Raw genomic sequence first — 24,196 nt, 5'->3', positions numbered from 1 at the left:
AATGTTTATACAGATAGCGGTGAAGATATTTCCATGTTTATACAGATTGCGGTGTAGATATTTCCATGTTTATACAGATAGCAGTGTAGATATTTCCATGTTTATAGAGATAGTGGTGTAGATAATTTCAATTTAATACAGAGAGCAGTGTAGGTATTTCCAAGTTCATACAGATAGCGGTGTAGATATTTCCACGTTTGTAGAGATGGCGGTGCAGATATTTCCATGTTCATACAGAGGACGGTGTAGATATTTCCATGTTTATTGGGATGGCGGTGTAGATATTTTCATGTTTACACACATGGCGTTGTAGATATTTCCATGTTTACACAGATAGCGGTGTAGACATTTTCATGTTTACACAGATAGCGGTGAGAATATTTCCATGTTTACGCAGATATCAGTGTAGATATTTCCATGTTTATACAGATAGCGGTGCGAATATTTCCATGTTTATTCAGATAGCGGTGTGGATATTTCCATGTTTATACAGATATTTGGGCAGATATTTCCATGTTTGTACAGATAGCGGTGTAGATATTTCCATCTTAATACAGATGGCGGTGAAGATATGTCCATGTTTGTACAGATGGCGGTGTAGATATTTCCATGTTCATACAGATGGCTGTGTAGATATTTCGAAGTTTATAGAGATAGCGCTGTAGTTATTTCCATATTTATAGAGAAATCTGTGTAGATATTTCCATGTATATTCAGATAGCTGTGTAGATAGATCCATGTTCATGCAGATAGCGGTGTAGATATTTCCATGTTCATCCAGATGCCGGTGTACATATATCGATGTTCATATAGATGGCGGTGAAGATATTTCCATGTTCATACAGATGGTGGTGTAGATATTTCCATGTTCATAATAATGGCGGTGTAGATATTTCAATGTTCATAGAGATGGCGCTGTAGATATTACCATGTTCATACAAATGGCGGTGTAGATATTTCCAAGTTCATAGAGATGGCGGTGTTGATATTTCCATATATATAGAGATAGCAGTGTAGTTATTTCCATGTTTATAGAGATAGTAGTGTAGATATTTACAGATAGCTGTGTAGATATTTGCATGTTCATAGAGATACCGGTGTAGATATTTCCATGTTAATACAGATAGCGGTGTAGATATTTCCATGTTCATACCAATAACGGTGTAGACATTTCCATGTTCATATATTTAGCGGTGTAGATATTTCCATGTTCATACAGATGGCGGTGTAGATATTTCCATGTTCATAGAGATGGCGTTGTAGATATTTCCATATTTATACAGATAGCACTGTAGTTATTTCCATGTTAATAGAGATAGCAGTGTAGATATTGCCATTGATATACAGATAGCTGTGTAGATATTTGCATGGTCATACAGATAGCGGTGTAGATATTTCCATGTTCGTACAGATAGCGGTGTAGATATTTCCATGTTCATACAGATAGCGGTGTAGATATTTCCATGTTCATAGAGATAACGGTGTAGATATTTCCGTGTTCATACAGATAGCGGTGTAGATATTTCCATGTTTATACAGATAGCAGTGTAGATATTTCCATGTTCATAGAGATGGCGGTGTATATATTTCCATGTTTATGCAGATAGCGGTATAGATATTTCCATGTTTATACAGATGGTGGTGTAGATATTTCCATGTTTATAGAGATGACGGTCTAGATATTTCCATGTTTACAGAGATAGTGGCGTAGTTATTTCCAAGTTTATAGAGACAGCGTTGTAGATATTTCCATGTTTATACAGATAGCGGTGAAGATATTTCCATGTTTATACAGATTGCGGTGTAGATATTTCCATGTTTATAGAGATAGCAGTGTAGATATTTCCATGTTTATAGAGATAGTGGTGTAGATAATTTCAATTTAATACAGAGAGCAGTGTAGGTATTTCCAAGTGCATACAGATAGCGGTGTAGATATTTCCACGTTTATAGAGATGGCGGTGCAGATATTTCCATGTTCATACAGAGGACGGTGTAGATATTTCCATGTTTATGGGGATGGCGGTGTAGATATTTTCATGTTTACACAGATGGCGGTGTAGATATTTCCATGTTTACACAGATAGCGGTGTAGACATTTCCATGTTTACACAGATAGCCGTGTGGATATTTCCATGTTTATGCAGATATCAGTGTAGATATTTCCATGTTTATACAGATAGCGGTGCGAATATTTCCATCTTTTTTCAGATAGCGGTGCGGATATTTCCATGTTTATACAGATATTTGGGCAGATATTTCCATGTTTATACAGATAGCGGTGTAGATATTTCCATCTTAATACAGATGGCGGTGAAGATATGTCCATGTTTGTACAGATGGCGGTGTAGATATTTCCATGTTCATACAGATGGCGGTGTAGATATTTCGAAGTTTATAGAGATAGCACTGTAGTTATTTCCATATTTATAGAGAAATCTGTGTAGATATTTCCATGTATATTCAGATAGCTGTGTAGATAGATCCATGTTCATGCAGATAGCGGTGTAGATATTTCCATGTTCATCCAGATGCCGGTGTACATATATCGATGTTCATATAGATGGCGGTGAAGATATTTCCATGTTCATACAGATGGTGGTGTAGATATTTCCATCTTCATACAAATGGCGGTGTAGATATTTCCATGATCATTGAGATGGCGCTGTAGATATTACCATGTTCATACAAATGGCGGTGTAGATATTTCCAAGTTCATAGAGATGGCGGTGTTGATATTTCCATATTTATAGAGATAGCAGTGTAGTTATTTCCATGTTTTTAGAGATAGTAGTGTAGATATTTCCATTTATTTACAGATAGCTGTGTAGATATTTGCATGTTCATAGAGATAGCGGTGTAGATATTTCCATGTTCATACAGATAGCGGTGTAGATATTTCCATGTTCATACAGATAGCGGTGTAGATATTTCCATGTTCATACAGATAGCGGTGTAGATATTTCCATGTTCATACAGATAGCGGTGTACATATTTCCATGTTCATACAGTGAGCGGTTTAGATATTTTCATGTTCATACAGATGGCGGTGTAGATATTTACATGTTCATACAGATGGCGGTGTAGGTATTTCCATGTTCATACAGATAGCGGTGTAGATATTTCCATGTTCATACCGATAGCGGTGTAGATATTTCCATGTTCATGCAGATAGCGGTGTAGATATTTCCATGTTTATACCAATAGCGGTGTAGACATTTCCATGTTCATATATTTAGCGGTGTAGATATTTCCATGTTCATACAGATGGCGGTGTAGATATTTCCATGTTCATAGAGAAGGCGGTGTAGATATTTCCATATTTATACAGATAGCATTGTAGTTATTTCCATGTTAATAGAGATAGCAGTGTAGATATTGCCATTGATATACAGATAGCTGTGTAGATATTTGCATGGTCATACAGATAGCGGTGTAGATTTTTCCATGTTCGTACAGATAGCGGTGTAGATATTTCCATGTTCATAAAGATAGCGGTGTCGATATTTCCATGTTCATACAGATAACGGTGTAGATATTTCCATGTTCATACAGATAGCGGTGTAGATATTTCCATGTTCATAAAGTTAGCGGTGTAGATATTTCCATGTTCATAGAGATGGCGGTGTAGATATTTCCATGTTTATGCAGATAGCGGTATAGATATTTCCATGTTTATAGAGATGGCGGCGTAGATATTTCCATGTTCATAAAGATGGCGGTGTAAATATTTCCATGTTCGTACGGATGGCAGTGTAGATATTTCCATGTTCATACAGGTGGCGGTGTATATATTTCCATGTTTATACAGATAGCTGTGTAGATATTTTCACGTTCATACAGATAGCGGTGTAGATATTTACATGTTCATACAGATAACGGTGTAAATATTTCCATGTTCATACAGATAGCGGTGTAGATATTTCCATGTTCATACAGTTAGGGGTGTAGATATTTCCATGTTCATACAAATGGCGGTGTAGATATTTCCATGTTTATACAGATAGCAGTGTAGATATTTCCATGTTTATAGAGATAGCAGTGTAGATATTTCCATTGATATACAGATAGCTGTTTAGATATTTGCATGTTCCTACACATAGCGGTGTAGATTTTTCAATGTTCATACAGATAGCGGTGTAGATATTTTCATGTTCGTACAGAGAGCGGTACAGATATTTCCATGTTCATACAGTAAGCGGTGTAGATATTTCCATGTTCATACAGATGGCAGTGTAGATATTTACATGTTCATTCAGAGGTCGGTGTAGATATTTCCATATTCGTACAGATGGCGTTGAAGATATTTCCATGTTCATACAGATAGCGGTGTTGATATTTCCATGTTCATACAGAAAGTGGTGTAGATATTTCCATGTTCATACAGATAGCGGTGTAGGTATTTCCATGTTCATACAGATAGCGGTGTAGATATTTCCATGTTCGTACAGTTAGCGGTGTAGATATTTCCATGTTCATACAGAGGGCGGTGAAGATATTTCCATGTTCATACAGATGGCGGTGTAGATATTTACATGTTCATACAGATGGCGGTATAGATATTTCCATGTTCGTACAGATGGCGGTGTAGATATTTCCATGTTTATAGAGATAGCAGTGTAGATATTTCCATTGATATACAGATAGCTCTGTAGATATTTGCATGGTCATACAGATAGCGGTGTAGTTATTTCCATGTTCGTACAGATAGCGGTGTAGATATTTAAATGTTGATACAGATAGCAGTGTAGATATTTCCATGTTCATAAAGATAATGGTGTAGATATTTCCATGTTAATACAGATAACGGTGTAGATATTTCCATGTTTTTACAGTTAGCGGTGTAGGTATTTCCATGTTCATACAGATGGCGGTGTAGATATTTACATATTCATACAGATGGTGGTGTAGATATTTCCATGTTTATAGAGATGACGGTCTACATATTTCCATGTTTACAGAGATAGTGGCGTAGTTATTTCCAAGTTTATAGAGACAGCGTTGTAGATATTTCCATGTTTATACAGATAGCGATGAAGATATTTCCATGTTTATACAGATAGCGGTGTAGTCATTTCCATGTTTATGCAGATAGCAGTGAAGATATTTCCATGTTTATAGAGATAGCGGTGAAGATATTTCCATGTTTATACAGATAGCAGTGTAGATATTTCCATGTTTATAGAGATAGTGGTGTAGATAATTTCAATTTTATAGAGAGAGCAGTGTAGATATTTCCACGTTCATACGGATAGCGGTGTAGATATTTCCACGTTTATAGTGATGGCGGTGCAGATATTTCCATGTTCATACAGAGGACGGTGTAGATATTTCCATGTTTATTGGGATGGCGGTGTAGATGTTTTCATGTTTACACAGATGGCGGTGTAGATATTTCCATGTTTACACAGATAGCGGTGTAGACATTTCCATGTTTACACAGATAGCGGTGTGGATATTTCCATGTTTATGCAGATAGCAGTGTAGTTATTTCCATGTTTATACAGATAGCGGTGCGGATATTTCCATGTTTATTCTGATAGCGGTGCGCATATTTCCATGTTTATACAGATAGTTGGGCAGATATTTCCATGTTTATACAGATAGCGGTGTAGATATTTCCATCTTAATACAGATGGCGGTGTAGATATGTCCATGTTTGTACAGATGGCGGTGTAGATATTTCCATGTTCATACAGATGGCGGTGTAGATATTTCGAAGTTTATAGAGATAGCGCTGTAGTTATTTCCATATTTAAAGAGAAATCTGTGGAGATATTTCCATGTATATTCAGATAGCTGTGTAGATAGATCCAGGTTCATGCAGATAGCGGTGTAGATATTTCCATGTTCATCCAGATGCCGGTGTACATATATCCATGTTCATACAGATGGCGGTGAAGATATTTCCATGTTCATACAGATGGTCGTGTAGATATTTCCATGTTCATACAAATGGCGGTGTAGATATTTCCATGTTCATAGAGATGGCGGTGTAGATATTTCCATGTTCATAAAAATGGCGGTGTAGATATTTCCATGTTCATAGAGATGGCGGTGTTGATGTTTCCATATTTATAGAGATAGCAGTGTAGTTATTTCCATGTTTATAGAGATAGTAGTGTAGATATTTCCATTGATATACAGATAGCTGTGTAGATATTTGCATGTTCATAAAGATACCAGTGTAGATATTTCCATGTTCATACAGATAGCGGTGTAGATATTTCCATGTTCATACAGATAGCGGTGTAGATATTTCCATGTTCATACAGATAGCGGTGTTGATATTTCCATGTTCATACAGATAGCGGTGTAGATAATTCCATGTTCATACAGTTAGCGGTTTAGATATTTCCATGTTCATACAGATGGCGGTGTAGATATTTACATGTTCATACAGATGGCGGTGTAGTTATTTCCATGTTCATACAGATAGCGGTGTAGATATTTCCATCTTCATACAGATAGCGGTGTAGATATTTCCATGTTCATACAGATAGCGGTGTAGATATTTCCAAGTTCATACCAAGAGCTGTGTAGACATTTCCATGTTCATGTATTTAGCGGTGTAGATATTTCCATGTTCATACAGATGGCGAAGATATTTCCATGTTCATACAGATAGCGGTGTAGATATTTCCATGTTCATACAGTTAGCGGTGTAGATATTTCCATGTTCATACAGATGGCGGTGTAGATAATTCCATGTTCATAGAGATGGCGGTGTAGATATTTCCATATTTATACAGATAGCAGTGTAGTTATTTCCATGTTTATAGAGATAGCAGTGTAGGTATTTCCATTGATATACAGATAGCTGTGTAGATATTTGCATGGTCATACAGATAGCGCTGTAGATATTTCCATGTTCGCACAGATAGCGGTGTTGATATTTCCATGTTCATACAGATAACGGTGTAGATATTTCCATGTTCATACAGACAGCGGTGTAGATGTTTCCATGTTCATACAGTTAGCGGTGTAGATATTTCCGTGTTCATACAGATGGCGGTGTAGATATTTTCATGTTCATACAGATGGCGGTATAGATATTTCCATGTTCGTACAGATGGCGTTGTAGATATTTCCATGTTCATAGAGATGGTGGTATAAATATTTCCATGTTTATGCAGATAGCGGTATAGATATTTCCATGTTTATACAGATGGTGGTGTAGATATTTCCATGTTTATGGAGATGGCGGTGTAGATATTTCCATGTTCATGGAGATGGCGATGTAAATATTTCCATGTTTATAGGGATGGCGGAGTTGATATTTTCATGTTTACACAGATGGCGGTGTAGATATTTCCATGTTTACACAGATAGAGGTGTAGACATTTCCATGTTTACACAGATAGCGGTGTGGATATTTCCATGTTTATGCAGATAGCGGTGTAGATATTTCCATGTTTATACAGATAGCGGTGCGGATATTTCCATGTTTATACAGATAGTTGGGCAGATATTTCCATGTTTATACAGATAGCGGTGTAGATACTTCCATCTTAATAGAGATGGCGGTGTAGATATGTCCATGTTTGTACAGATGGCGGTGTAGATATTTCCATGTTCATACAGATGGCGGTGTAGATATTTCGAAGTTTATAGAGATAGCGCTGTAGTTATTTCCATATTTATATAGAAATCTGTGTAGATATTTCCGTGTATATTCAGATAGCTGTGTAGATATTTCCATGTTCATGCAGATAGTGGTGTAGATATTTCCATGTTCATCCAGATGCCGGTGTACATATATCCATGTTCATACAGATGGCGGTGTAGATATTTACCTGTTCATACAGATGGCAGTATCGATATTTTCAAGTTCGCAGAGATGGCGGTGTAGATATTTGCATGTTCATAGAGATGGCGGTGTAGATATTTCCATGTTTATACACATAGCGGTATAGATATTTCCGTTTATACAGATGGTGGTGTAGATATTTCCATGTTTATAGAGATGGTGGTCTTGATATTTCCATGTTTACAGAGATAGTGGTGTAGTTATTTCCAAGTTTATAGAGACAGCGTTGTAGATATTTCCATGTTCATAGAGATAGCGGTGTAGATATTTCCATGTTCATACAGATAGCGGTGTAGATATTTCCATGTTCATACCAATAGCAGTGTAGACATTTCCATGTTCATGTATTTAGCGGTGTAGATATTTCCATGTTCATACAGATGGCGAAGATATTTCCATGTTCATACACATAGCGGTGTAGATATTTCCATGTTCATACAGTTAGCGGTGTAGATATTTCCATGTTCATACAGATGGCGGTGTAGATATTCCCATGTTCATAGAGATGGCGGTGTAGACAGTTCCATATTTATACAGATAGCAGTATAGTTATTTCCATGTTTATAGAGATAGCAGTGTAGATATTTCCATTGATATACACATAGCTGTGTAGATATTTGCATGGTCATACAGATAGCGGTGTAGATATTTCCATGTTCGTACAGATAGCGGTGTAGATATTTCCATTTTCATACAGATAGCATTGTAGATATTTCCATGTTCATACAGGTAACGGTGTAGATATTTCCATGTTCATACAGATAGCGGTGTAGATATTTCCATGTTCATACAGATGGCGGTGAAGATATTTCCATGTTAATACAGATGGTCATGTAGATATTTCCATGTTCATACAAATGGCGGTGTAGATATTTCCATGTTCATAGAGATGGCGGTGTAGATATTTCCATGTTCATAAAAATGGCGGTGTAGATAGTTCCATGTTCATAGAGATGGCGGTGTTGATGTTTCCATATTTATAGAGATAGCAGTGTAGTTATTTCCATGTTTATAGAGTTAGTAGTGTAGATATTTCCATTGATATACAGATAGCTGTGTAGATATTTGCGTGTTCATAGAGATATCAGTGTAAATATTTCCATGTTCATACAGATAGCGGTGTAGATATTTCCATGTTCATACAGATAGCGCTGTAGATATTTCCATGTTCATACAGATAGCGCTGTAGATATTTCCATGTTCATACAGATTGCGGTGTAGATATTTCCATGTTCATACAGTTAGCGGTTTAGATATTTCCATGTTCATACTGATGGCGGTGTAGATATTTACATGTTCATACAGATGGCGGTGTAGTTATTTCCATGTTCATACAGATAGCGGTGTAGATATTTCCATCTTCATACAGATAGCTGTGTAGATATTTCCATTTTCATACAGATAGCGGTATAGATATTTCCATGTTCATACCAATAGCGGTGTAGACATTTCCATGTTCATGTATTTAGCGGTGTAGATATTTCCATGTTCATACAGATGGCGAAGATAGTTCCATGTTCATACAGATAGCGGTGTAGATATTTCCATGTTCATACAGTTAGCGGTGTAGATATTTCCATGTTCATAGAGATGGCGGTGTAGATATTTCCATGTTCATAGAGATGGCGGTGTAGATATTTCCATATTTATGCAGATAGCAGTGTAGTTATTTCCATGTTTATAGAGATAGCAGTGTAGATATTTCCATTGATATACAGATAGCTGTGTAGATATTTGCATGGTCATACAGATAGCGCTGTAGATATTTCCATGTTCGTACAGATAGCGGTGTAGATATTTCCATGTTTTTACAGATACCATTGTAGATATTTCCTTGTTCATACAGATAACGGTGTAGATATTTCCATGTTCATACAGATAGCGGTGTAGATGTTTCCATGTTCTTTCAGTTAGCGGTGTAGATATTTCCATGTTCATACAGATGGCGGTTTAGATATTTTCATGTTCATACAGATGGCGGTATAGATATTTCCATGTTCGTACAGATGGCGTTGTAGATATTTCCATGTTCATAGAGATGGTGGTGTAGATATTTCCATCTTTATGCAGATAGCGGTATAGATATTTCCATGTTTATACAGATGGTGGTGTAGATGTTTCCATGTTTATGGAGATGGCGGTGTAGATATTTCCATGTTCATACAGATGGCGGTGTAAATATTTCCATGTTTATAGGGATGGCGGAGTAGATATTTTCATGTTTACACAGATGGCGGTGTAGATATTTCCATGTTTACACAGATAGCGGTGTAGACATTTCCATGTTTACACTGATAGCGGTGTGGATATTTCCATGTTTATGCAGATAGCAGTGTAGATATTTCCATGTTTATACAGATTGCGGTGCGGATATTTCCATGTTTATACAGATAGTTGGGCAGATATTTCCTTGTTTATACAGATAGCGGTGTAGATATTTCCATCTTAATACAGATGGCGGTGTAGATATGTCCATGTTTGTACAGATGGCGGTGTAGATATTTCCATGTTCATACAGATGGCGGTGTAGATATTTCGAAGTTTATAGAGATAGCGCTGTAGTTATTTCCATATTTATAGAGAAATCTGTGTAGATATTTCCGTGTATATTCAGATAGCTGTGTAGATATTTCCATGTTCATGCAGATAGCGGTGTAGATATTTCCATATTCATCCAGATGCCGGTGTACATATATCCATGTTCATACAGATGGCGGTGTAGATATTTCCATGTTCATAGAGATGGCGGTGTAGATATTTCCATGTTCATACAAATGGCAGTGTAGATATTTACATGTTCATACAGATGGCGGTGTAGATATTTCCATGTTCATACAGATAGCAGTGTAGATATTTCCATGTTCATACAGATAGCGGTGTAGATATTTCCATGTTCATACAGATAGCGGTGTAGATATTTCCATGTTCATACCGATAGCGGTGTAGATATTTCCATGTTCATACAGTAAGCGGTGTAGATATTTCCATGTTCATACAGATGGCGGTGTAGATATTTACATGTTCATACAGATGGCGGTGTAGATATTTCCATGTTCATACAGGTGGCGGTGTAGATATTTCCATGTTTATACAAATAGCAGTGTAGTTATTTCCATGTTTATAGAGAGAGCTGTGTAGATATTTCCATTGATATACAGATAGCTGTGTAGATATTTGCATGTTCATACAGATAGCGGTGTAGACATTTCCATGTTCATACAGATAGCTGTGTAGATATTTCCATGCTCGTACAGATAACGGTGTAGATATTTCCATGTTCCTACAGATAGCAGTGTAGATATTTCCATGTTCATACAGTTAGCGGTGTAGATATTTCCATGTTCATACAGATGGCGGTGTAGATATTTACATGTTCATACAGATGGCAGTATAGATATTTGCATGTTCGCAGAGATGGCGGTGTAGATATTTGCATGTTCATAGAGATGGCGGTGTAGATATTTCCATGTTCATACAAATGGCGGTGTAGATATTTACATGTTCATACAGATGGCGGTGTAGATATTTCCATTTTCATACAGATAGCGGTGTAGATATTTCCATGTTCATACAGATAGCAGTGTAGATAATTCCATGTTCATACAAATGGCGGTGTAGATATTTCCATGTTCATAGAGATGGCGGTGTAGATATTTCCATGTTCATAAAAATGGCGGTGTAGATATTTCCATGTTCATAGAGATGGCGGTGTTGATGTTTCCATATTTATAGAGATAGCAGTGTAGTTATTTCCATGTTTATAGAGATAGTAGTGTAGATATTTCCATTGATATACAGATAGCTGTGTAGATATTTGCATGTTCATAAAGATACCAGTGTAGATATTTCCATGTTCATACAGATAGCGGTGTAGATATTTCCATGTTCATACAGATAGCGGTGTAGATATTTCCATGTTCATACAGATAGCGGTGTTGATATTTCCATGTTCATACAGATAGCGGTGTAGATAATTCCATGTTCATACAGTTAGCGGTTTAGATATTTCCATGTTCATACAGATGGCGGTGTAGATATTTACATGTTCATACAAATGGCGGTGTAGTTATTTCCATGTTCATACAGATAGCGGTGTAGATATTTCCATCTTCATACAGATAGCGGTGTAGATATTTCCATGTTCATACAGATAGCGGTGTAGATATTTCCAAGTTCATACCAAGAGCTGTGTAGACATTTCCATGTTCATGTATTTAGCGGTATAGATATTTCCATGTTCATACAGATGGCGAAGATATTTCCATGTTCATACTGATAGCGGTGTAGATATTTCCATGTTCATACTGTTAGCGGTGTAGATATTTCCATGTTCATACAGATGGCGGTGTAGATAATTCCATGTTCATAGAGATGGCGGTGTAGATATTTCCATATTTATACAGATAGCAGTGTAGTTATTTCCATGTTTATAGAGATAGCAGTGTAGGTATTTCCATTGATATACAGATAGCTGTGTAGATATTTGCATGGTCATACAGATAGCGCTGTAGATATTTCCATGTTCGCACAGATAGCGGTGTTGATATTTCCATGTTCATACAGATAACGGTGTAGATATTTCCATGTTCATACAGACAGCGGTGTAGATGTTTCCATGTTCATACAGTTAGCGGTGTAGATATTTCCGTGTTCATACAGATGGCGGTGTAGATATTTTCATGTTCATACAGATGGCGGTATAGATATTTCCATGTTCGTACAGATGGCGTTGTAGATATTTCCATGTTCATAGAGATGGTGGTATAAATATATCCATGTTTATGCAGATAGCGGTATAGATATTTCCATGTTTATACAGATGGTGGTGTAGATATTTCCATGTTTATGGAGATGGCGGTGTAGATATTTCCATGTTCATGGAGATGGCGGTGTAAATATTTCCATGTTTATAGGGATGGCGGAGTTGATATTTTCATGTTTACACAGATGGCGGTGTAGATATTTCCATGTTTACACAGATAGCGGTGTAGACATTTCCATGTTTACACAGATAGCGGTGTGGATATTTCCATGTTTATGCAGATAGCGGTGTAGATATTTCCATGTTTATACAGATAGCGGTGCGGATATTTCCATGTTTATACAGATAGTTGGGCAGATATTTCCATGTTTATACAGATAGCGGTGTAGATATTTCCATCTTAATAGAGATGGCGGTGTAGATATGTCCATGTTTGTACAGATGGCGGTGTAGATATTTCCATGTTCATACAGATTGCGGTGTAGATATTTCGAAGTTTATAGAGATAGCGCTGTAGTTATTTCCATATTTATAGAGAAATCTGTGTAGATATTTCCGTGTATATTCAGATAGCTGTGTAGATATTTCCATGTTCATGCAGATAGTGGTGTAGATATTTCCATGTTCATCCAGATGCCGGTGTACATATATCCATGTTCATACAGATGGCGGTGTAGATATTTACCTGTTCATACAGATGGCAGTATCGATATTTTCAAGTTCGCAGAGATGGCGGTGTAGATATTTGCATGTTCATAGAGATGGCGGTGTAGATATTTCCATGTTTATACACATAGCGGTATAGATATTTCCGTTTATACAGATGGTGGTGTAGATATTTCCATGTTTATAGAGATGGTGGTCTTGATATTTCCATGTTTACAGAGATAGTGGTGTAGTTATTTCCAAGTTTATAGAGACAGCGTTGTAGATATTTCCATGTTCATAGAGATAGCGGTGTAGATATTTCCATGTTCATACAGATAGCGGTGTAGATATTTCCATGTTCATACCAATAGCAGTGTAGACATTTCCATGTTCATGTATTTAGCGGTGTAGATATTTCCATGTTCATACAGATGGCGAAGATATTTCCATGTTCATACACATAGCGGTGTAGATATTTCCATGTTCATACAGTTAGCGGTGTAGATATTTCCATGTTCATACAGATGGCGGTGTAGATATTCCCATGTTCATAGAGATGGCGGTGTAGACAGTTCCATATTTATACAGATAGCAGTATAGTTATTTCCATGTTTATAGAGATAGCAGTGTAGATATTTCCATTGATATACACATAGCTGTGTAGATATTTGCATGGTCATACAGATAGCGGTGTAGATATTTCCATGTTCGTACAGATAGCGGTGTAGATATTTCCATTTTCATACAGATAGCATTGTAGATATTTCCATGTTCATACAGGTAACGGTGTAGATATTTCCATGTTCATACAGATAGCGGTGTAGATATTTCCATGTTCATACAGATGGCGGTGAAGATATTTCCATGTTAATACAGATGGTCATGTAGATATTTCCATGTTCATACAAATGGCGGTGTAGATATTTCCATGTTCATAGAGATGGCGGTGTAGATATTTCCATGTTCATAAAAATGGCGGTGTAGATAGTTCCATGTTCATAGAGATGGCGGTGTTGATGTTTCCATATTTATAGAGATAGCAGTGTAGTTATTTCCATGTTTATAGAGTTAGTAGTGTAGATATTTCCATTGATATACAGATAGCTGTGTAGATATTTGCGTGTTCATAGAGATATCAGTGTAGATATTTCCATGTTCATACAGATAGCGGTGTAGATATTTCCATGTTCATACAGATAGCGCTGTAGATATTTCCATGTTCATACAGATAGCGGTGTAGATATTTCCATGTTCATACAGATTGCGGTGTAGATATTTCCATGTTCATACAGTTAGCGGTTTAGATATTTCCATGTTCATACTGATGGCGGTGTAGATATTTACATGTTCATACAGATGGCGGTGTAGTTATTTCCATGTTCATACAGATAGCGGTGTAGATATTTCCATCTTCATACAGATAGCTGTGTAGATATTTCCATTTTCATACAGATAGCGGTATAGATATTTCCATGTTCATACCAATAGCGGTGTAGACATTTCCATGTTCATGTATTTAGCGGTGTAGATATTTCCATGTTCATACAGATGGCGAAGATAGTTCCATGTTCATACAGATAGCGGTGTAGATATTTCCATGTTCATACAGTTAGCGGTGTAGATATTTCCATGTTCATAGAGATGGCGGTGTAGATATTTCCATGTTCATAGAGATGGCGGTGTAGATATTTCCATATTTATGCAGATAGCAGTGTAGTTATTTCCATGTTTATAGAGATAGCAGTGTAGATATTTCCATTGATATACAGATAGCTGTGTAGATATTTGCATGGTCATACAGATAGCGCTGTAGATATTTCCATGTTCGTACAGATAGCGGTGTAGATATTTCCATGTTTTTACAGATACCATTGTAGATATTTCCATGTTCATACAGATAACGGTGTAGATATTTCCATGTTCATGCAGATAGCGGTGTAGATGTTTCCATGTTCTTTCAGTTAGCGGTGTAGATATTTCCATGTTCATACAGATGGCGGTTTAGATATTTTCATGTTCATACAGATGGCGGTATAGATATTTCCATGTTCGTACAGATGGTGGTGTAGATATTTCCATGTTCATAGAGATGGCGGTGTAGATATTTCCATGTTTATGCAGATAGCGGTATAGATATTTCCATGTTTATACAGATGGTGGTGTAGATATTTCCATGTTTATAGAGATGACGGTCTAGATATTTCCATGTTTACAGAGATTGTGGCGTAGTTATTTCCAAGTTTATAGAGACAGCGTTGTAGATATTTAAATGTTTATACAGATAGCGGTGAAGATATTTCCATGTTTATACAGATTGCGGTGTAGATATTTCCATGTTTATACAGATAGCAGTGTAGATATTTCCATGTTTATAGAGATAGTGGTGTAGATAATTTCAATTTAATACAGAGAGCAGTGTAGGTATTTCCAAGTTCATACAGATAGCGGTGTAGATATTTCCACGTTTGTAGAGATGGCGGTGCAGATATTTCCATGTTCATACAGAGGACGGTGTAGATATTTCCATGTTTATTGGGATGGCGGTGTAGATATTTTCATGTTTACACACATGGCGGTGTAGATATTTCCATGTTTACACAGATAGCGGTGTAGACATTTTCATGTTTACACAGATAGCGGTGAGAATATTTCCATGTTTACGCAGATATCAGTGTAGATATTTCCATGTTTATACAGATAGCGGTGCGAATATTTCCATGTTTATTCAGATAGCGGTGTGGATATTTCCATGTTTATACAGATATTTGGGCAGATATTTCCATGTTTGTACAGATAGCGGTGTAGATATTTCCATCTTAATACAGATGGCGGTGAAGATATGTCCATGTTTGTACAGATGGCGGTGTAGATATTTCCATGTTCATACAGATGGCTGTGTAGATATTTCGAAGTTTATAGAGATAGCGCTGTAGTTATTTCCATATTTATAGAGAAATCTGTGTAGATATTTCCATGTATATTCAGATAGCTGTGTAGATAGATCCATGTTCATGCAGATAGCGGTGTAGATATTTCCATGTTCATCCAGATGCCGGTGTACATATATCGATGTTCATATAGATGGCGGTGAAGATATTTCCATGTTCATACAGATGGTGGTGTAGATATTTCCATGTTCATAATAATGGCGGTGTAGATATTTCAATGTTCATAGAGATGGCGCTGTAGATATTACCATGTTCATACAAATGGCGGTGTAGATATTTCCAAGTTCATAGAGATGGCGGTGTTGATATTTCCATATTTATAGAGATAGCAGTGTAGTTATTTCCATGTTTATAGAGATAGTAGTGTAGATATTTACAGATAGCTGTGTAGATATTTGCATGTTCATAGAGATACCGGTGTAGATATTTCCATGTTAATACAGATAGCGGTGTAGATATTTCCATGTTCATACCAATAACGGTGTAGACATTTCCATGTTCATATATTTAGCGGTGTAGATATTTCCATGTTCATACAGATGGCGGTGTAGATATTTCCATGTTCATAGAGATGGCGTTGTAGATATTTCCATATTTATACAGATAGCAGTGTAGTTATTTCCATGTTAATAGAGATAGCAGTGTAGATATTGCCATTGATATACAGATAGCTGTGTAGATATTTGCATGGTCATACAGATAGCGGTGTAGATATTTCCATGTTCGTACAGATAGCGGTGTAGATATTTCCATGTTCATACAGATAGCGGTGTAGATATTTCCATGTTCATAGAGATAACGGTGTAGATATTTCCGTGTTCATACAGATAGCGGTGTAGATATTTCCATGTTTATACAGATAGCAGTGTAGATATTTCCATGTTCATAGAGATGGCGGTGTATATATTTCCATGTTTATGCAGATAGCGGTATAGATATTTCCATGTTTATACAGATGGTGGTGTAGATATTTCCATGTTTATAGAGATGACGGTCTAGATATTTCCATGTTTACAGAGATAGTGGCGTAGTTATTTCCAAGTTTATAGAGACAGCGTTGTAGATATTTCCATGTTTATACAGATAGCGGTGAAGATATTTCCATGTTTATACAGATTGCGGTGTAGATATTTCCATGTTTATACAGATAGCAGTGTAGATATTTCCATGTTTATAGAGATAGTGGTGTAGATAATTTCAATTTAATACAGAGAGCAGTGTAGGTATTTCCAAGTTCATACAGATAGCGGTGTAGATATTTCCACGTTTATAGAGATGGCGGTGCAGATATTTCCATGTTCATACAGAGGACGGTGTAGATATTTCCATGTTTATGGGGATGGCGGTGTAGATATTTTCATGTTTACACAGATGGCGGTGTAGATATTTCCATGTTTACACAGATAGCGGTGTAGACATTTCCATGTTTACACAGATAGCCGTGTGGATATTTCCATGTTTATGCAGATATCAGTGTAGATATTTCCATGTTTATACAGATAGCGGTGCGAATATTTCCATGTTTATTCAGATAGCGGTGCGGATATTTCCATGTTTATACAGATATTTGGGCAGATATTTCCATGTTTATACAGATAGCGATGTAGATATTTCCATCTTAATACAGATGGCGGTGAAGATATGTCCATGTTTGTACAGATGGCGGTGTAGATATTTCCATGTTCATACAGATGGCGGTGTAGATATTTCGAAGTTTATAGAGATAGCACTGTAGTTATTTCCATATTTATAGAGAAATCTGTGTAGATATTTCCATGTATATTCAGATAGCTGTGTAGATAGATCCATGTTCATGCAGATAGCGGTGTAGATATTTCCATGTTCATCCAGATGCCGGTGTACATATATCGATGTTCATATAGATGGCGGTGAAGATATTTCCATGTTCATACAGATGGTGGTGTAGATATTTCCATGTTCATACAAATGGCGGTGTAGATATTTCCATGATCATTGAGATGGCGCTGTAGATATTACCATGTTCATACAAATGGCGGTGTAGATATTTCCAAGTTCATAGAGATGGAGGTGTTGATATTTCCATATTTATAGAGATAGCAGTGTAGTTATTTCCATGTTTTTAGAGATAGTAGTGTAGATATTTCCATTTATTTACAGATAGCTGTGTAGATATTTGCATGTTCATAGAGATAGCGGTGTAGATATTTCCATGTTCATACAGATAGCGGTGTAGATATTTCCATGTTCATACAGATAGCGGCGTAGATATTTCCATGTTCATACAGATAGCGGTGTAGATATTTCCATGTTCATACAGATAGCGGTGTACATATTTCCATGTTCATACAGTGAGCGGTTTAGATATTTTCATGTTCATACAGATGGCGGTGTAGATATTTACATGTTCATACAGATGGCGGTGTAGGTATTTCCATGTTCATACAGATAGCGGTGTAGATATTTCCATGTTCATACCGATAGCGGTGTAGATATTTCCATGTTCATGCAGATAGCGGTGTAGATATTTCCATGTTTATACCAATAGCGGTGTAGACATTTCCATGTTCATATATTTAGCGGTGTAGATATTTCCATGTTCATACAGATGGCGGTGTAGATATTTCCATGTTCATAGAGAAGGCGGTGTAGATATTTCCATATTTATACAGATAGCATTGTAGTTATTTCCATGTTAATAGAGATAGCAGTGTAGATATTGCCATTGATATACAGATAGCTGTGTAGATATTTGCATGGTCATACAGATAGCGGTGTAGATTTTTCCATGTTCGTACAGATAGCGGTGTAGATATTTCCATGTTCATACAGATAGCGGTGTCGATATTTCCATGTTCATACAGATAACGGTGTAGATATTTCCATGTTCATACAGATAGCGGTGTAGATATTTCCATGTTCATAAAGTTAGCGGTGTAGATATTTCCATGTTCATAGAGATGGCGGTGTAGATATTTCCATGTTTATGCAGATAGCGGTATAGATATTTCCATGTTTATAGAGATGGCGGCGTAGATATTTCCATGTTCATAAAGATGGCGGTGCAAATATTTCCATGTTCGTACGGATGGCAGTGTAGATATTTCCATGTTCATACAGGTGGCGGTGTATATATTTCCATGTTTATACAGATAGCTGTGTAGATATTTTCACGTTCATACAGATAGCGGTGTAGATATTTACATGTTCATACAGATAACGGTGTAAATATTTCCATGTTCATACAGATAGCGGTGTAGATATTTCCATGTTCATACAGTTAGGGGTGTAGATATTTCCATGTTCATACAAATGGCGGTGTAGATATTTCCATGTTTATACAGATAGCAGTGTAGATATTTCCATGTTTATAGAGATAGCAGTGTAGATATTTCCATTGATATACAGATAGCTGTTTAGATATTTGCATGTTCCTACACATAGCGGTGTAGATATTTCAATGTTCATACAGATAGCGGTGTAGATATTTTCATGTTCGTACAGAGAGCGGTACAGATATTTCCATGTTCATACAGTAAGCGGTGTAGATATTTCCATGTTCATACAGATGGCAGTGTAGATATTTACATGTTCATTCAGAGGTCGGTGTAGATATTTCCATATTCGTACAGATGGCGTTGAAGATATTTCCTTGTTCATACAGATAGCGGTGCTGATATTTCCATGTTCATACAGAAAGTGGTGTAGATATTTCCATGTTCATACAGATAGCGGTGTAGGTATTTCCATGTTCATACAGATAGCGGTGTAGATATTTCCATGTTCGTACAGTTAGCGGTGTAGATATTTCCATGTTCATACAGAGGACGGTGAAGATATTTCCATGTTCATACAGATGGCGGTGTAGATATTTACATGTTCATACAGATGGCGGTATAGATATTTCCATGTTCGTACAGATGGCGGTGTAGATATTTCCATGTTTATAGAGATAGCAGTGTAGATATTTCCATTGATATACAGATAGCTCTGTAGATATTTGCATGGTCATACAGATAGCGGTGTAGTTATTTCCATGTTCGTACAGATAGCGGTGTAGATATTTAAATGTTGATACAGATAGCAGTGTAGATATTTCCATGTTCATACAGATAATGGTGTAGATATTTCCATGTTAATACAGATAACGGTGTAGATATTTCCATGTTCATACAGTTAGCGGTGTAGATATTTCCATGTTCATACAGATGGCGGTGTAGATATTTACATATTCATACAGATGGTGGTGTAGATATTTCCATGTTTATAGAGATGACGGTCTACATATTTCCATGTTTACAGAGATAGTGGCGTAGTTATTTCCAAGTTTATAGAGACAGCGTTGTAGATATTTCCATGTTTATACAGATAGCGATGAAGATATTTCCATGTTTATACAGATAGCGGAGTAGTCATTTCCATGTTTATGCAGATAGCAGTGAAGATATTTCCATGTTTATAGAGATAGCGGTGAAGATATTTCCATGTTTATACAGATAGCAGTGTAGATATTTCCATGTTTATAGAGATAGTGGTGTAGATAATTTCAATTTTATAGAGAGAGCAGTGTAGATATTTCCACGTTCATACGGATAGCGGTGTAGATATTTCCACGTTTATAGTGATGGCGGTGCAGATATTTCCATGTTCATACAGAGGACGGTGTAGATATTTCCATGTTTATTGGGATGGCGGTGTAGATGTTTTCAGGTTTACACAGATGGCGGTGTAGATATTTCCATGTTTACACAGATGGCGGTGTAGACATTTCCATGTTTACACTGATAGCGGTGTGGATATTTCCATGTTTATGCAGATAGCAGTGTAGTTATTTCCATGTTTATACAGATAGCGGTGCGGATATTTCCATGTTTATTCTGATAGCGGTGCGCATATTTCCATGTTTATACAGATAGTTGGGCAGATATTTCCATGTTTATACAGATAGCGGTGTAGATATTTCCATCTTAATACAGATGGCGGTGTAGATATGTCCATGTTTGTACAGATGGCGGTGTAGATATTTCCATGTTCATACAGATGGCGGTGTAGATATTTCGAAGTTTATAGAGATAGCGCTGTAGTTATTTCCATATTTAAAGAGAAATCTGTGGAGATATTTCCATGTATATTCAGATAGCTGTGTAGATAGATCCAGGTTCATGCAGATAGCGGTGTAGATATTTCCATGTTCATCCAGATGCCGGTGTACATATATCCATGTTCATACAGATGGCGGTGAAGATATTTCCATGGTCATACAGATGGTCGTGTAGATATTTCCATGTTCATACAAATGGCGGTGTAGATATTTCCATGTTCATAGAGATGGCGGTGTAGATATTTCCATGTTCATAAAAATGGCGGTGTAGATATTTCCATGTTCATAGAGATGGCGGTGTTGATGTTTCCATATTTATAGAGATAGCAGTGTAGTTATTTCCATGTTTATAGAGATAGTAGTGTAGATATTTCCATTGATATACAGATAGCTGTGTAGATATTTGCATGTTCATAAAGATACCAGTGTAGATATTTCCATGTTCATACAGATAGCGGTGTAGATATTTCCATGTTCATACAGATAGCGGTGTAGATATTTCCATGTTCATACAGATAGCGGTGTTGATATTTCCATGTTCATACAGATAGCGGTGTAGATAATTCCATGTTCATACAGTTAGCGGTTTAGATATTTCCATGTTCATACAGATGGCGGTGTAGATATTTACATGTTCATACAGATGGCGGTGTAGTTATTTCCATGTTCATACAGATAGCGGTGTAGATATTTCCATCTTCATACAGATAGCGGTGTAGATATTTCCATGTTCATACAGATAGCGGTGTAGATATTTCCAAGTTCATACCAAGAGCTGTGTAGACATTTCCATGTTCATGTATTTAGCGGTGTAGATATTTCCATGTTCATACAGATGGCGAAGATATTTCCATGTTCATACAGATAGCGGTGTAGATATTTCCATGTTCATACAGTTAGCGGTGTAGATATTTCCATGTTCATACAGATGGCGGTGTAGATAATTCCATGTTCATAGAGATGGCGGTGTAGATATTTCCATGTTTATACAGATAGCAGTGTAGTTATTTCCATGTTTATAGAGATAGCAGTGTAGGTATTTCCATTGATATACAGATAGCTGTGTAGATATTTGCATGGTCATACAGATAGCGCTGTAGATATTTCCATGTTCGCACAGATAGCGGTGTTGATATTTCCATGTTCATACAGATAACGGTGTAGATATTTCCATGTTCATACAGACAGCGGTGTAGATGTTTCCATGTTCATACAGTTAGCGGTGTAGATATTTCCGTGTTCATACAGATGGCGGTGTAGATATTTTCATGTTCATACAGATGGCGGTATAGATATTTCCATGTTCGTACAGATGGCGTTGTAGATATTTCCATGTTCATAGAGATGGTGGTATAAATATTTCCATGTTTATGCAGATAGCGGTATAGATATTTCCATGTTTATACAGATGGTGGTGTAGATATTTCCATGTTTATGGAGATGGCGGTGTAGATATTTCCATGTTCATGGAGATGGCGGTGTAAATATTTCCATGTTTATAGGGATGGCGGAGTTGATATTTTCATGTTTACACAGATGGCGGTGTAGATATTTCCATGTTTACACAGATAGAGGTGTAGACATTTCCATGTTTACACAGATAGCGGTGTGGATATTTCCATGTTTATGCAGATAGCGGTGTAGATATTTCCATGTTTATACAGATAGCGGTGCGGATATTTCCATGTTTATACAGATAGTTGGGCAGATATTTCCATGTTTATACAGATAGCGGTGTAGATACTTCCATCTTAATAGAGATGGCGGTGTAGATATGTCCATGTTTGTACAGATGGCGGTGTAGATATTTCCATGTTCATACAGATGGCGGTGTAGATATTTCGAAGTTTATAGAGATAGCGCTGTAGTTATTTCCATATTTATAGAGAAATCTGTGTAGATATTTCCGTGTATATTCAGATAGCTGTGTAGATATTTCCATGTTCATGCAGATAGTGGTGTAGATATTTCCATGTTCATCCAGATGCCGGTGTACATATATCCATGTTCATACAGATGGCGGTGTAGATATTTACCTGTTCATACAGATGGCAGTATCGATATTTTCAAGTTCGCAGAGATGGCGGTGTAGATATTTGCATGTTCATAGAGATGGCGGTGTAGATATTTCCATGTTTATACACATAGCGGTATAGATATTTCCGTTTATACAGATGGTGGTGTAGATATTTCCATGTTTATAGAGATGGTGGTCTTGATATTTCCATGTTTACAGAGATAGTGGTGTAGTTATTTCCAAGTTTATAGAGACAGCGTTGTAGATATTTCAATGTTCATAGAGATAGCGGTGTAGATATTTCCATGTTCATACAGATAGCGGTGTAGATATTTCCATGTTCATACCAATAGCAGTGTAGACATTTCCATGTTCATGTATTTAGCGGTGTAGATATTTCCATGTTCATACAGATGGCGAAGATATTTCCATGTTCATACACATAGCGGTGTAGATATTTCCATGTTCATACAGTTAGCGGTGTAGATATTTCCATGTTCATACAGATGGCGGTGTAGATATTCCCATGTTCATAGAGATGGCGGTGTAGACAGTTCCATATTTATACAGATAGCAGTATAGTTATTTCCATGTTTATAGAGATAGCAGTGTAGATATTTCCATTGATATACACATAGCTGTGTAGATATTTGCATGGTCATACAGATAGCGGTGTAGATATTTCCATGTTCGTACAGATAGCGGTGTAGATATTTCCATTTTCATACAGATAGCATTGTAGATATTTCCATGTTCATACAGGTAACGGTGTAGATATTTCCATGTTCATACAGATAGCGGTGTAGATATTTCCATGTTCATACAGATGGCGGTGAAGATATTTCCATGTTAATACAGATGGTCATGTAGATATTTCCATGTTCATACAAATGGCGGTGTAGATATTTCCATGTTCATAGAGATGGCGGTG

Source organism: Gorilla gorilla, chromosome 5 (genome assembly GCF_029281585.2).
Source record: "Gorilla gorilla gorilla isolate KB3781 chromosome 5, NHGRI_mGorGor1-v2.1_pri, whole genome shotgun sequence".
Lineage (NCBI taxonomy): Eukaryota > Metazoa > Chordata > Mammalia > Primates > Hominidae > Gorilla > Gorilla gorilla.
Note: the sequence above shows the minus strand (reverse complement) of the source record.